The sequence below is a fragment of the Melopsittacus undulatus genome, chromosome 8 (assembly GCF_012275295.1).
Source record: "Melopsittacus undulatus isolate bMelUnd1 chromosome 8, bMelUnd1.mat.Z, whole genome shotgun sequence".
NCBI classification, from domain to species: domain Eukaryota; kingdom Metazoa; phylum Chordata; class Aves; order Psittaciformes; family Psittaculidae; genus Melopsittacus; species Melopsittacus undulatus.
This window is the reverse complement of record NC_047534.1, coordinates 56,325,243-56,340,233: the sequence shown is the minus strand read 5'-3', so window position 1 is coordinate 56,340,233 and position 14,991 is coordinate 56,325,243. Positions and strand designations below refer to the sequence as shown.

The window sequence follows — 14,991 nt, the reverse complement described above, 5'->3', positions numbered from 1 at the left end:
CTTAATTCATTAGCAATGTAACACAAGAACAGTCTTTGAAAATCTGGTGCTTTGTGTAGATGCCTTTAATTATGGATAATTAAATACTGTGGAAGGACCTGATTATACCTCTGAGCATTTTCTAATTCCAAACTGAAACACGCTCCTGTGCTCCTGAATGCATATAGCAAAAGCTGAGCTCAACCAACACATGCAGTAAAAAGAGATGGAAAAATACCCCATCCCAGAATCCAAACCAGCCCAAACCCCACAGCTAAAGTAGGGGAAGCTCAATGGCTTTGTGCACACCCAGCCTGCTTGTTCCCAGTCCCTGGCTTGTCATGGATATGAGCAGAAGCCCAGGTAAGCTCAACACGGAGCCAGCAAACACATGTGGGCTCAGGGCGACTTGATGTTGATGCTTGCTAAGGTTAGGAACAGGTTTCCAGATGGCTGCAACAACCAAAACTGCTACAGAGCAAAGCACTGTGAATGAAATCAGGGCTGACCTAGGAAGACGAACACTTCCCAATGCCATTAGTTCGGCTTTGCATTCCTTCCCCTTGCTTTACTCTCTGATTCTCTCCCCTTTATCCCTCCACAGAGCCCATGGTGAGGAAGTCAGCATCCTGAGGGCTGCAAGAACCACTGTGGCTGTCTCAGAAAGGGGGTTAATCTCAGAAGCAAGCAGGGAAATGCTTGTTTTGAAGACAGCACTTTCCAGACAGATCCCTCCCTACCACAGCTGAGATCCTGCAGGGGGGGCCAAGGAAGGTTTATTTCTGGCTCCTTTTGTACTCACTGGAAGAAAGCAGGGAAAGGAGGGGCACAGATGTCTCCATAAAGCCAATTAGTGCTGTCATGCCAGGCACCCTCGCTGTGCACACCTTCCCTCCCTCCTCCCCCCAGCATCTTATTTATACCACAGCCAGTTCCTCCCAGCATCTCTGCCTCTTCTGCATCCTCCACAGCCAACTGTTTTCTGCCTTAATCAAAACCCACCCGTGATGGTGCTGAGTGATGAGGCCAGGGGCTTTTCACTGCTAGAGGCCAGTCCCAGTTGGCTGACTGGGAGCTGACTTCTGCCACTGGGCAGCCTAACCCAGCTCCCTAATGAATCCCAGACTGGTTTGGGTCAAAGGGACCTTAAAGCTCCTCCAGCTCCAACCCCTGCCACAGGCAGGGACCCCTTCCACTGGAGCAGCTGCTCCAAGCCCCTGTGTCCAACCTGGCCTTGAGTACTGCCAGGGATGGGGCAGACACAGCTGCTCTGGGCACCCTGTGCCAGCACCTCAGCACCCTCATAGTGAAAAGTTCCTTATGCGTAGTCTAAACCTCCCCTGTTTCAGTTTAAACCCATTCCCCTTGTCCTATCACTAAGCCCTGATGAAGAGTCCCTCTCTGGCATTCTTGAAGGCTCTCTTCTCAGGGTTTATAACCCCTTCCTTTGAGGCCATTCCCCTTCCACCACCACTCCCCAGGCCTTTAGAGCCATAGATACAAGCTAGGTTAAGTGTGTAAATACAAGGAATCACCATTTATTTCACTGGGTGACCATTTGGGCAGGGGAGCCCCTCAAGAGTGAAAGGAGGGGGTCTGGGAGGGTCTCACTGAGCACTGGGGCAGCAGAACCAAGCACAGCCCCTCTGTGCTTCTCAGTCCCTTACTCTGATCCTGGCAAGATCCTTTTGGCTAAACCTGGTAGCAACCCAAAGGAGGTAGAGCAGCCACATATGGGGTGTGCAGACCCTCCAAGACAATTTCCCTGCCTAGGTAAATGCTGGCTGTAACTTCACCTTTGGACTCACTGCTCGTCCTAAAGGGAAATGCTGCCTTGCAGAGGTAATGGCAGCAGCACCCTCTGATTTGGAGGGCATGAAGCCAGCTGATATGGGTGCAGGAACTATTTGTTGCTGTAACAACTTCACTGTCAAGCTGTTAGAACAAATGAGAGAGGGGAGCAAATCCTCAGCTGCTGAATAAGCATGGATATTTCCCTTGGAGCAAGGCAACCAGGCCAGCTTACACCAGTCTCAGGAACTGGATCAGTGCATTTGCTCTTAGGAGAGCACGAATGCAGCCAAGAAAAAACGTGATTTCAGGGCAAAATATAGTAAATATATGTAATTGTTATTACTGCAGACAGGTTTCCATTTTTAATCACAGTTTTCCAAGTCCTTAATAATTACCATTTGACATTTCCTGTAATACATTTCCTTTTTGTCTGACACAGCTTGAAAAGCAACCAGAGTCTCTCGATTCTTTCCTTGTAGCACAGTGAGGGTACCAGAGCCTCACACACATCAACCACAGCATCTCAAATGAAATCACACTAAATTCAGTCATCAATAGTTGGCAGCCACTGCCCTGATCCATAACCCAGAGGGCAGGTCTGCGACTGCTGTGCTGTTGGAAAGGGGCCAGTGCCCACAGCTCTGGTGTGACTGTGGCCTCTGCTTGCTGGGAGATAAGGGATGACGCATGGGATGCTGCTGCGGACCCGGTTCAGATGATGCAGGAGTCCCTTGGACGTCAGCGGGGGCTGCGATGAGTCAGAGATCAGAGAATGAGGCTTTTCTGGAAGGAACACCCAACACTGGCTTGGCTTTGTGGAATCAGAGCCTTGCAGACCGAGCTGGCACTGACACACTGTGTGTCGGCTGCAGTGTGCTCCCCAGCCTCCATGCACAGGCAGCACAAGGAGATGAGGGGGGTATTCACTCCCTGGGGTTTGTGGTCCTGAGTGTATGCAGTGAGAGCTGAGGGATGGCAGGAAAGCACACTGGTTCTGGTTCACCAGCCTGAAACCAGGCAAATGCACTGACCGGGGATAATGAGGCTCAGGCATACTGAAGCAGTATTGAACGAGGGCTCTTCCACCTGCACCTCCTGACATTTCCCATCCATTTCAATCAGACAAGAAAGTGCAATCCAAAGTGCAAGCAGCTTTGCAAATAGCAAAGCCTGCAGACCTCATCCTGCAAAGTGCAGAGGGTTTTCCAAGCAGCACTGGGTGCCTGCAGTCCTCTCCCACCAGGCATAGAAGGTGGTGGTCCCAAAGGCATCTAACCCCAGCACAGTATATTAATCCCATCCTAGAGCTGACCACTTACTCTGGTGAGCAGGAAGGATGTTTCCCATTACAATGGGGAGTTATTTCTGCTACTCCTCTCTTACTCAAATGGGTAATATTGTCAAAGCTGCAAACACTTTGATTTTAATAAAGATCCGAGCAGGTTGTCAGAAATAATTCATTGAGCAAAAAGCTCCTTTGTTTTCTGTCTTTCCTACTTAAAATGATGAAGATCTACACCCCAAACCATGTCACCCCCTTTCCCTGCCAGGTTTAAGTGAGTTCATTTTGAACACATTAAACTAGGGCATTTGATCCTTCCAAGGTTTTTTCTCCGACCTTTTATAATGTACAAACAGCAAGTTTGCTATAATTGGCCTATTTCTTAGGGATGTTTCAGTGAGTCAGCATTTTCCGACCAACATATTCCCATCATCTTCAAATACTCTCAACTGGCTGCAATGAAAAAAGCCTGAGCTTTGAAAGGTCAGGAAGAACTTTGGCTGCTCATCTTCAAACAGACCCATTTCTCTCAGTACATCCCTGTGCAGGACATGAGTACTTTTCTTTTTGGTGCATCAGCTCCTGCTCCATTTAGTCTAACAAATGTGAGCTTCCCTGCCAGCACTAATGGCACAAAACACTTTTTAACGGGGACAAGAATATGGCTTAGCTGACATCAAATGTATTATACCAGGTATGGGATTTGTCCATATCTATTATTTTTCCCCCTAAAAAGTGCTTACAGAACTCCTTGTGACAATTATCATTTCAGAAATGGGGACAAGTGGAATATGTATGTCCAGAGTTTACCTGGAAAGAACAAACTTTCCACTCACAAGATCTGAAACTCTGCTCACATGGTGTAGAGTCCATGTGATGAGGATACAGCTGCTCTGGGATACCCAAGGGGAGCTCTGATTGCCCTTCCATCTTCCCAGGAGATGAAAACTGCTGTTGACATCTCTGGTGTGAGAATAAGGTTAAATCATGTACATGGTTAGATCACGTACATCCTGAGCTCATCGCAGATAAGGCAGATTTAAAACCCTGTTTGTTAGAATCACACAGTGATTTGTGTTGGAGGGGACCCTAAAGATCATCTGGTTCCACCCCCCTGCCATGGACAGGGACAGCTTCCACTAGACCAGGTTGTTTCAAGCCCCATCCAACCTGGCCTCGAACACTGCCAGGCATCCCTAATAAGACTGTCAGTCTGTTGTGTCTTCCACACTGTTTTCCATAGGGTTTTTAGCCTGATTTTCTGAGTTTCTACCATGAGCAAATTCTGATGTTTAGGTTTTTAAGTTTCAAGAACCTGTATACAACAAGAAATGATAAGGAATACAGGCATGCTGGCACGGGGGGGGGGGGGGTAAGAGTGACCATGTTTTGCAATGAGACCCACTTAGTACATACCTACACCCCCACAGGACAGGTTCCTTCCATCCAGCAAAAACCTAGGATGTCCTCAGGATACAGAAGATAGAAGGACCATGGGACTGTCTTTGCTAATGACCTATGGTATCACCTGGGGTGCAGCACTGCCCTTCTCCCTGCCTTCTCCCCAGTCCCTGTTCCACGTGTAAGCTCTGCACCTCATGTCTCAACACACGATGTCTCCTGATGGCTCAGTGCTTCTGGAGGCAGAAATAATGAGGGGTAAGAGTTCAGTGGCAGCCTTCCTTGTGGGGGGGCTCAGAGAGCACTCCCATACTGCCAAATGAAACAGGGCATGACACTCTCTGGCTCTAATGCCACATAGCAAAACTGGCCACATCCTCACCCCATGGCACTTCTCCTGCAGACCTCCTCCATAGGGCACATGAGGAGGTGCCCTCTTCACCCTAAGATATAACTCTTTTGTATGCATGTGTTTGTGCTTGAGCTAGCAGGAGGGTGGCCCTGCAGCCCAGCGGGGTGAGGGTCCCTTAGCATCTGGGTTAGGGTGAAGACATGAAGACACAGCTGGGCAGTGGAGCACACAAAGCCTGCTAAAACAGCACTGGGTGACTGCTGCACCTTAGGTGTGCCACCCATTACAAGGTGCTGACAATCAGAGTCCTATAGGTGAGTTCTCTGCCCGGCTCTCTTTCATTTAGCTGTAGCAATATAGCCAGAGGCGCAAGGAACCGAACCACACTAACCCAACCAGCAGAAGCAAAGAAAGCAGCATCATCTCCTCTTTTCCACTGGGCTTTTATTTGCTGATGACTAAGCCTAAGCTCTTGTGTCTTAGGCATTAATTCAGATCGACGTTGCAGAAGGGTTTTCTAAACACAAACACAAAAAGCAGGAAATTACCCCCTAACCAGCCAAGCTCTTTGCAGCCTGTGCTACAGGAAGTGAGGTGAGAAAAGCTTCATGCTGCAGGAGCCATGCCTTGGTGCTGAGCTTGTAGACTGCACCGAGAGCTCAAAGCCCTTGTGGAAAGCCAGAGTATGAAGACAGTTAACAGAGAGGGAGAGGGGTGGGCCAAGGTGAGGGTGGAAGGGAATAGATGCTGATGATTATGGGCAGAAGAGCATCTCTGGACAACAGGGACAGGCAGTATCTCTTGGCAGGCTGTACCAGCCTCAAGACTGTCCTACAGGAACCCTCTCAGGCAGCACAGCTCAACCACTGTTACACAGCAGTATCACTGCCATGTATAAAGAACATTCTTCTACCCTCACCTGGACATGCTGTAATGAACTATGAGTCCTTCTGGCAAATGGTTCCCCCAAACTTGCACTTGTTCTCATTCTGTCCAGGAGCTGCACTCTGTCAGCAGACCAGGGATGGAGATGACGAAAAACACACCTTAAAAATGCTTTTTAGCCTCTCTAGCTGAACTAATTGGTGAGCTGGCAAGCATAACAGGCTAGGATGATGTGCAAACACACAGTAATACCCAGAATGAGATTACTGCACCGATTTCCTTTGCAGAGGTGCGTAGGTGTAGCAGAGACAGAAGCCTATGCTTGAAATACAGGACCCTTCCAAGGGACAGAGGCACAGAAATGTGGAGGGATGGAAAGGAAGCAGGAAGAGAAAACTTCTAAGTGCCTGTTTTAATTCTGAGTTTCCTCAGACTTGCTTAGCTCTAATCTTTAATTCATATTTTCATTACAGTCTCTTTGCTCTGCAAAGTCTGCATTTCATGTAAAAGGAGCAGCTCAAACATCAATTATTTGACATAAGTCAACCCCTTGTTCAAGTCCTCTACTCTACATATATGTAGGCTCCAATAAAAGAAGCATTAAACATTCATTAAATTAGAAATACATGAAGACAGAGCCTGCCACTCTTCTCATACAGATATGCTTAATAATCCCAACCTTCTAGAGCAGCAAAAGCAAACCCATCTCTAATCCTTTTAGAAAGCCTAACCATGCAAAACACCCCAGCCTCCTGCAATGTGCCTGTGAGTCACATAGATATTAGCTCCTTCAGGTTCCATCCTCAGCTAGAGCAAATGGCAGTAAAGCAACACAGCCTGCGTTACACCAAGTGACACGTACTCAGGATTTGGCTTTAGGCTTCTCTTGCAGCAAAATGGCTTACAGCAAAGTAATTGGATAATAACATCACTTTTGGTCTTTCAAGTTACACCACAGCCCCATTCCTGCTTTAATTTCAGTCCTACTGGGCTGCCTGTGTTCTGCAAAAGGAACCTGGTTTCCCAACCTGAATCTCCCCAAAACCCCAAACCCACCCCTCCTCTACAACATACTATAGTGATTGTAGTGGATCTTGAGCTACCACTGCCATAGGCTTGTGCACACAAATTTCAGCAGCATTTTTCCCAAGGAGAAACAATCACCAATGAGCAAATGCTTCCTCATAAATAGTTCAGAGTTTAAAGGGCAATGCAGAGACCATGTAATGTGCTTCTCACATCGCTCTGAGCTGTGTCTGCTCAATGAGAGCTCTGGAGCAAGTCTCATCCAAGAAATGACTTCTCATAATCATCCCAAGCCCTTCTCCTTATGGTGCCTGTAGACATTCATTTTGAACTCTGCTGGGATGAAAGCATGGAAACACACTTAGGGCCTGGGGTACATAAGCAGGATAGTGGCTTTCAGCACCTAGATGGCTTTTGGCTGTCTGGCAGAGTCTTCTTCCGCCTTGTTAAACATGTGAATTATCCTGTGCTTGCTTCCTGGGCAGAGGAAGAGCTCACAAATGCTTGGGAAGCATTAGCTGACCTGTGAGCATGCAGATGGACATGTTGGGTCGAAGGGGGCTGCTGTCCTGCTGGCTCCCTACACAGCACTCTTTGAATGGAGCTTTTCCTAGCAGCATCCCTGTCACTCTGAGGCTACACAGTCCAGCAGCTTCTAGTCTGCGTGAGCACTGAGCTGTGTGATGGAGTTAATCACATTAAGCACTGTTCAGTTCATGTCTTTTTTGTTCTCTAAAGGCTTTTCCTCTCACTTGCCTCTTTCGGTCTCTCCTTCTAAACTTCAGGAGGTGGCAGATTCAACTCAGTCCTCCTCAATGCAATCCAGCACCAGGATGGCCAGTTTTGGAAGGTGTAACCTCTATATACCTTTCCAAAGCTTTACACCATTATTAGGTGACTCTTCCAACAGCTGCGTCCACAGGGAGCAGGGTTTTGAGTTAGCAGGACATTTAAGCATCCAGATAAATCCAACTGCCTGAGGCTTCCAAAAGCAATGAAGGAGCAGGTGCTTACATACCTAACTCTCATCAGCTAATTCCACATCTACATGCCTTTAATCACTTGGCCCAGTGATGGAGGTTAATGAGCTCCATTGAAAACCAGCTTCATGGAAATGAGATTTTTCAAGGAACACTGAAGTATTTTGTCAGGTTGGTGACTTCTTGGCCAAATACACCACCTTGTTTTCAGTGTGATCTTCTGCCACTGTTTAAATTGGTCCTTCTTTCCCCTTTGTTGGTAATCAAATCAGTGCTTTAATTGAGTTAATGGGGCACCACAGTTTACATTCCTTCTGGTGAATACAAAGACCATTAGGTGTCAAACCATCAAAAATGCATCCTTTGTAGTCTCAGCCATTTTCTTCTGTATTCAGCCTTCCAAGACCATTGATTTTCACAGCTGGCCACAAAGTCCTGGTGCTCTGGGCTCTGTCATCACAATGTTCAGATGGCTTCCACAGGTTCTGCAAAACTGGAAGATGACTCCTGATTAGGGGTGGCATCTCTGCATCAGCAGCACTAAGGAGTCAGCAGTGACACAACCACCATCCTCCATGTGCTGGGCAAGCATTGCCTGAAGAGGAGCAGGTCCTTCCTGCGACCATTCAGAGATGTGAACAAGGTGGTGGGGTCAACTGAGCACCCAAAAACCTGTCTGGCTGCCATTAATACTTTATCCATCAAGAACAAAGGGAGATGCTGCTATGCTAGGCTACCAGCTTCAGGCTCTGGGGCCTTTGAAGAGGATTGTGGAGTCCAGCAAAGTCCGGCGTGGGGGATACATCTTCTTGGCTGGTCACATTCAACTTGCATCTGCACAAGCCATCAGCATATTGCATAGACTTTGACTGAAGGGGGTTTAACTGCAATCTTAAAATCTGGCCATTTCAGGAATTCCTGAAATAAATTAGAAGAGGAATTTCATTTAGTTGGGGCTTTTTCTAAAGGAATTTCCCCATGGCTCCAAACCACTGCTTTCCAAAACATAAATGAACATGAAGTCTTCTCTCATCCTCTTGCCACATTTCCTGGGTCACCTTTATCCTGCAACAGTTGTATATAACCAAATGGCCGAGAAAACATCCTCTCCCCAAAACCTTCCTGGTTTTTCCTCAAACTTTTAGCATTTTTTCCACACTTCATTGATTTTTTTGTCACTGATCATGTTAGAAGCAGATGCTTTCCAAAACAATGACCTGGAGAGTCAGTGATCCACATCTTGCACATAAATAACAAGCTCTATTCATGCAATGAAGCACAGGTAACTTAATATCCAGGCACTGGATTATTCGGTATTAAAACCTTGGCACTTTTCAAGATAGCTGATAATTTGGAACAATAGAGACCATGTGGGAAAGTTCTTTTTGTCAATATTGGTTAATAACATGCACTTTTAATCCACTACCTTCACCTCAAATACAATAAATAATTTACATTTATATGGAGCTTTATATCCCTCCAAATCCCAAAGGGTGTTGCAAAATAAAGACCCCCTAAGATAATACCAGGGAATTGATTTGCTTGCCTCCCTGATTTGGAAGAAAGAGCCCTGTTCATGGACTGCATTGCCAACACCTCCTTCGGTGGCATCTGGCTATTCCTGAGAGGTCTACCCACTCGAGTGGTATTCAGTACTAACCTTGCTTCATTTATGAATGGAAATGAACCAGTTCTCACCCAGCATGTGGCTGGGCAGGATGGGAACAGCCTGACCTCAGGACTGCATCAACTTCCTTCTGCTGTCCACAGCAGAGCTCTTCCAAAGGGACACCCCTTTAACATTGGGAGCTTCCAAAAATCTCCCATTAGAAGTAAGGCATTTCCACATACCCCTTTGCTAGGAGAAGGCAGCCTTGAAGGTCAGCCCCTGGGTGTTATTCTGCAGTGATTAACATTTTTGCCACTGCATGCAGAATTCACTCCAGGACACATGTAGCATATATTTGTTTGCTAAAGCAAAGGCTGCCCTCGGCATCGACAGGCTGGGAAAACCCCTGGGGGTTTTCTGGGCAAAACATACTGTTATGGAAGGAACAGGCTGGGGTACAGAATGCTTATTGCAAATTAACTCAAACAGAGGAATAATGAGCAGCAAGTTTGGATTCTCAATAAATTAAGGGAGAAGCTTAGGTAAAATGTGGCTTTCTATGCATGGAAATAAATTATTATTTACTCACTGTTGTGTTTATGGCCTCAAAGATGAAGACATTTGTATGGAATTATTAATATTTATAGCATGTTAAATTAAATACCCATAAGAGCCTCTCCTGCATACACGCTGTTGTACCAAGATAAAATCTGCTGAAGGTCAAAGGGATCTTTCACTTGTGTGTGGAGGGCAGGATCAGAGCCTACTTTGAAATCTGTATCAACTGGGATAATTTAGACCTTTAATTAAAGACCCAGTGACAGAGTATCTATGGAACGTCCTCCTGCTGCCCAGTATTTCATCACAGATGTCTCCAGAAGCCCATGCTAACGTGAGTGAGCACACTTGCCAGGAAGTATTTCACTGCAGACACGTTCGCTCTTATCTGCCTTGTTGGGTAAAGGATTCTTTTGTTGACGATCAGTGGCAACCCAAATTAAATTAGAAGCAAAACCAGATCCCCAAACAGACATTTATAATGCTTATTCTGCTCATCCCTCAATAGAATGGAAGTGCCACAGCAAAGTCTGTTTTAGCAACTGCGTTAATGGATGCGTAAATGGGGGAAGGCGCCTTGGAAATGCTCTGAAAAGGATTCCCCACTTTGGAGAGGAGAAGGTAACAATTCTATTGTGGCACTTGTTACAGTTCTTAGATTGATTTCCCTGACACAGCTGTGCCACAAAATCTCCCATGATGATGAATTCTTCTTAAGGTTGAGCTTATTTTTGGGTACGATTCTGAAGGAGCACTTTATAAAACATGGGTTGCCGAGAGCCCTGTGCTGCCCTTCCCACCATTTGCCTCCAGCCTTTCCCCAAGCAGCTGGGAGGCCTCTAATTTGAAATTGCATCTGGTTTTTATTCCAAGGAGCAGCAAACAATGGATGGATGCACAAGCAGCATGAAACTGAGCTCCTCTAAGAGCAGTGGGCAAAGATCAGGGTGTCAGCACTAAGTCAGCACGGCATTAGAGGAGGGACCTCCAAGACCAACTGGAGACTCCCTGCTAGAGCACATGTACTCACCCCCTCAGACAGGGCATGTTGGACACTCTTTGGATCTGAGCTAATAGCACTGGGGAAGCTGAAACACAATGGATTTCTCCCTTTGTGCACAGCAGTAGGTGAGAGTTGTTTGCAGCTGGCAAAGAGGAACCCATTTAATCTGGATCACAGATTACACCAGATTAAGCGATGCAAATGATGATACACTGGGGATCCCCTCCCGTCCCTGCATCCTACATCCTTGCCAGACCATGTCCAAAGGGTTGAAGGAAATTTAAACAGCAACCCTGCAGTGATGTGTAAGGAAAGGCTTTAAAAACCACACATCCCACCAATAACAAGGCTCAGCCTTCAGTGGCTAATGAACTTATGGGGAGGGAAAAGCAGAGGTTTGGAAACAAAGAGTTCAGGGTCAGGTGAGAAGACCGAGGGGAGGTCTGATTAACACCACTACAGCCATGGACCCAGAAACATGGGAACTACATGGAGGCTTTTCGCTCTGACGGGCTTTGGTGTAAGCAGAGTGGATGGATGCTCTCACTGAACTGCAGAGAACCTGGGGGCAGGAGGGATAGCACAGATGGAGGCAGCCCTGAGCTTGATTTTGACAGTGACAGGCAAGTTTTAGATCCTGCAGAGGAGACAGTTAACAATAGCTGACACACTTTTGTCTGCAGAAGTCACAGTGACTTGAAATAACAACTCGGGGCCATAATTCTGCAGTCTGCCACTACCAGGAGAAGTGAAATCCAGTGACCTTTCATCTCCATGATAGAAATGCTGCATGTCATCTGGAGCCATAGACCTTAAAATCTACTCTGACAAACTGGACAATGGGGCATGGAGAAGAAAACATCCTCTCTCTCCTTCACCCCCAGATTTTAGCTTCCCAGTGCCTGCTCCATGTGTAATGCAGTACTCCTGGAAAGCAGAGACAGTTTTGCATGAGCTACAGCATTTAGTGAAGCACAAGATAATACTTCAGTTTCTTTTGACAGTAAGGAATAAATCTCCAAAGCCACTTGTTCAGACTGCTCTCAAATGATGGTAGGGGAGGGAAATTGGTATTGGCTTTTTATGTATCTTCAGGTCAGGTATGTTAAATTCAACTGCATTATCATAGAATGGTTTGGGTTGGAAAGGACCTTAAAGCTCATCCAGTTCCAACCCCTGCCACAGGCAGGGACCCCTTCCACTGGAGCAGGGTGCTCCAAGCCCCTGTGTCCAACCTGGCCTTGAGCACTGCCAGGGATGGGCAGATACAGCTTCTTTGGGCACCCTGTGCCAGTGCTCACTGCGTCACAGCACTTTTGTCCTTAGCAAGACATAATTAAGAAAGGTGTGAAAATCCATCTGAATGTATCAAGAGGAAATTATTCTTCCATTAATGGCAGCAAAAGCTAAACAAGGAGGTAAGCTATGCTGCTAGCAGAGTGCAGCCAACGCAGGGTTGTGTTTTAATGTAAAATGAGGATCTTTACCAAAATTGTAAGGAGCAGCTTTTGGAATGAGGATTTGCACTCCATGTTGTTCTAGGGATTAACTTCCCCATCCACTCAAAAGTTGTATCCCTTGAGCTCTCCTGTTTGCCAGTCTAAACTGATGACCACAGGGGCTGAGATGAAGCTAAAACCTTTTCGTCACACCAAAACACAGCATTGTAACTGCCTTCATCACTTAGGGAGAAAGCAAAAGCATTGGACTGGAGGAAAAAAACAAATAAAAAAAGGAGAAAAACCAGGATTTTCAGTCATTTAAGTGGGTCTGTCAGCTTCTGTTATCTTCATGCATTTGTGAAACTGAGCTCTAATTGGCTGGCCGCAGCAGAGAGCCGAAAGATAACATTCTGGTCTCAAGATGACTAGACAGCTTAAAGCACTGCGATCCTCATTCATTAGGTAGTGTCAGATTCAGAGGGGTAAGAGACATAGCAATGCCTGTTACTCTTTCACATGAAGTTCCCAAACTGTTAGAGGGAGGCAAAGAGTGTGTGCCACACTTGGAGCCACATCCAAGAGCAGTAACAAAACCTGCCCATCAGACTCCCTGTGACAATGGAGACTATGTCAGTGCCTACTGACTTCTAACATTGTGTGAATGATTTAATTCCATTTGCAAAGGATAAAGCCATAACAACAAGTATTGCCCCGTCAGCTCCAGCTGTGCAGCAGGAGCAGGAAGCCCTGCCAGCTGGGGTTTTCATACCTACAGCTAGGATGGGATGGCAGAAAGCCTTCAGCTCTCCTCCACAGCACCCACCAAGAAACAGCCACACCACTGTGTGTCTCTCCCCTTCATCCATCGCTGTTGAATGAAGGGAGCTGTTGGAGCTGTTCCTGCAAGCCCTGGTCTCCCTGGCCCCAGACATCAGAATCCCCAAGGCATACAGGGCTGCTCTTAAGAGGATGGGGAGAAATACTTCCCTGCCTAAAATGGTTTTCAGACAATTTTATATCTATACCTTCAACAGATGAGTGAAGAGAGGAGAGGAGAAATTCAGCAAAACCATGGAGGAAGCCTCCTGGCTTCTAGTTCCAATCACCACACTGTGCCCTGGAGCCTCTTCACCAAGTGTCTGGTTTTCTTCCTGTCCTCCTGTCCACATTCCCATCAGTAGGAGCTGCTTCCTTCCCTTTCCTCCTTGCTGTCTGAGCACTCTGACTATGTTTAGAAGATGATGCCCTTTCCTGGTCACCAGATATGCTGGGGACTACAACACGGAAAGCCACCAACCCTCCAAAGTGGGGCAGTCTGGTTATCAGAGGAGGTGGTCATGGTGCTGAAGTGTTGGTAGGGAAATCCAGCAGCTCCTGGACCTGCGTGAAGCCACCTTTGAGTTTGCTCTCCTGGGAAGCCTGTTCACAGGCTGGATTCATGTCACGCAAACCAGATGGGAAGGAATCGCCAAGTGCTGCCACTGTAAATAAGGGGCATTCAGCATGGTACCCTGTACATGATGGGAACACAGAGGCCAAACACACGCAAGAGGCATTGGTTTGGGTGTAAATGAATCTGAGCTGTGGTGACAGGCACGGCTATGGCCACTGTTACCCTCCCAGCCATCAACCCAACACATCAATCTTGTTGAGTGCAATGGGAAACCTCACACCCAAGCACAGTGGGACATACATGCTGGTGGTGGACAGAGCTGGTTAACAACAGCTTTTCTCTGAAGTTCATCAACAACAACAACCCAATGACATTTCCTGTGAACATTTTCTGCTTTTCAACAGAAACATCAAGCTCTAAATGAAAACTTTTGAGTAAAAATAATTACTATCAACCTCAGGGTTACAAGCAGTATTTTGGGTACAGTTTTCCAGACCAGAATTATTTATACCAATTCCCTTAGTAAAAATATTTTGTATTTCCAACTCTGCTTTTTCTCCATCTTAAAGAGCAGAAAATGTGTTGAAAATGTTATTTCATTGTGAACATTTTCATTTAGATCCAAAAGCAACCATTACTCTTATCCAGCAGTGGTGATGTATGCAAAAGGAACTATATATGGACAGTGAATTCCAGTCACACGAAGATGAGACTAAGTAGCTATTTCTTATATGTCAAGAAAGCCATGAAGATGTTTATGTGATGCTAGCTCATCTTTGAATCTCTCTTCATATGTGCACTAGAAAGGTGTTCTTCCAGAGACATATGTGCATACATGTGGTACAACACTGGGGAGACCTTGGAAACAGATTTCTTTTTGGAAGAGGTACTTTCAGTCACCCCAAAACCTTTCTTGAAAGTATTGCTATATTAGACTCCAATTCATTAAATCTTTCCAGCAGGACAATGGGGGCCAACACTACACACACAGACTCCAGCACACAACTAACAATGTTACAGGCTTGGCGGGTGTCTTACCAGCCCCAGTGGAGGTTTTGCCATCGATTTCTGTGAATTTTCCCCTAGTTTTAGGTAATATTAATTGGTTTCTTAATTTAGGGACAGAAACTCTCTTTTTAATTAGATTCTTGATTTCATGTTAGACTAATTATGAGAAAAAAGCAAAGACATGAAGCAACTATCTCTGATACCAGGACTCAATCCTGTAACCCCTTACTTAAGTCAGCAATCCCATCAGCTTCAATGCGAAGATACAGGCCAGGAAGG

The 14,991-nt window shown here is 46.2% G+C and overlaps 1 protein-coding gene across 1 annotated transcript in view; it reads right to left on the bottom strand.

Annotated features, from left to right (window-relative positions):
- VWC2L (von Willebrand factor C domain containing 2 like) overlaps nt 1–14,991 on the bottom strand; it is a 47,240-nt gene that overhangs the window by 11,832 nt on the left and 20,417 nt on the right. The window lies entirely within an intron of this gene.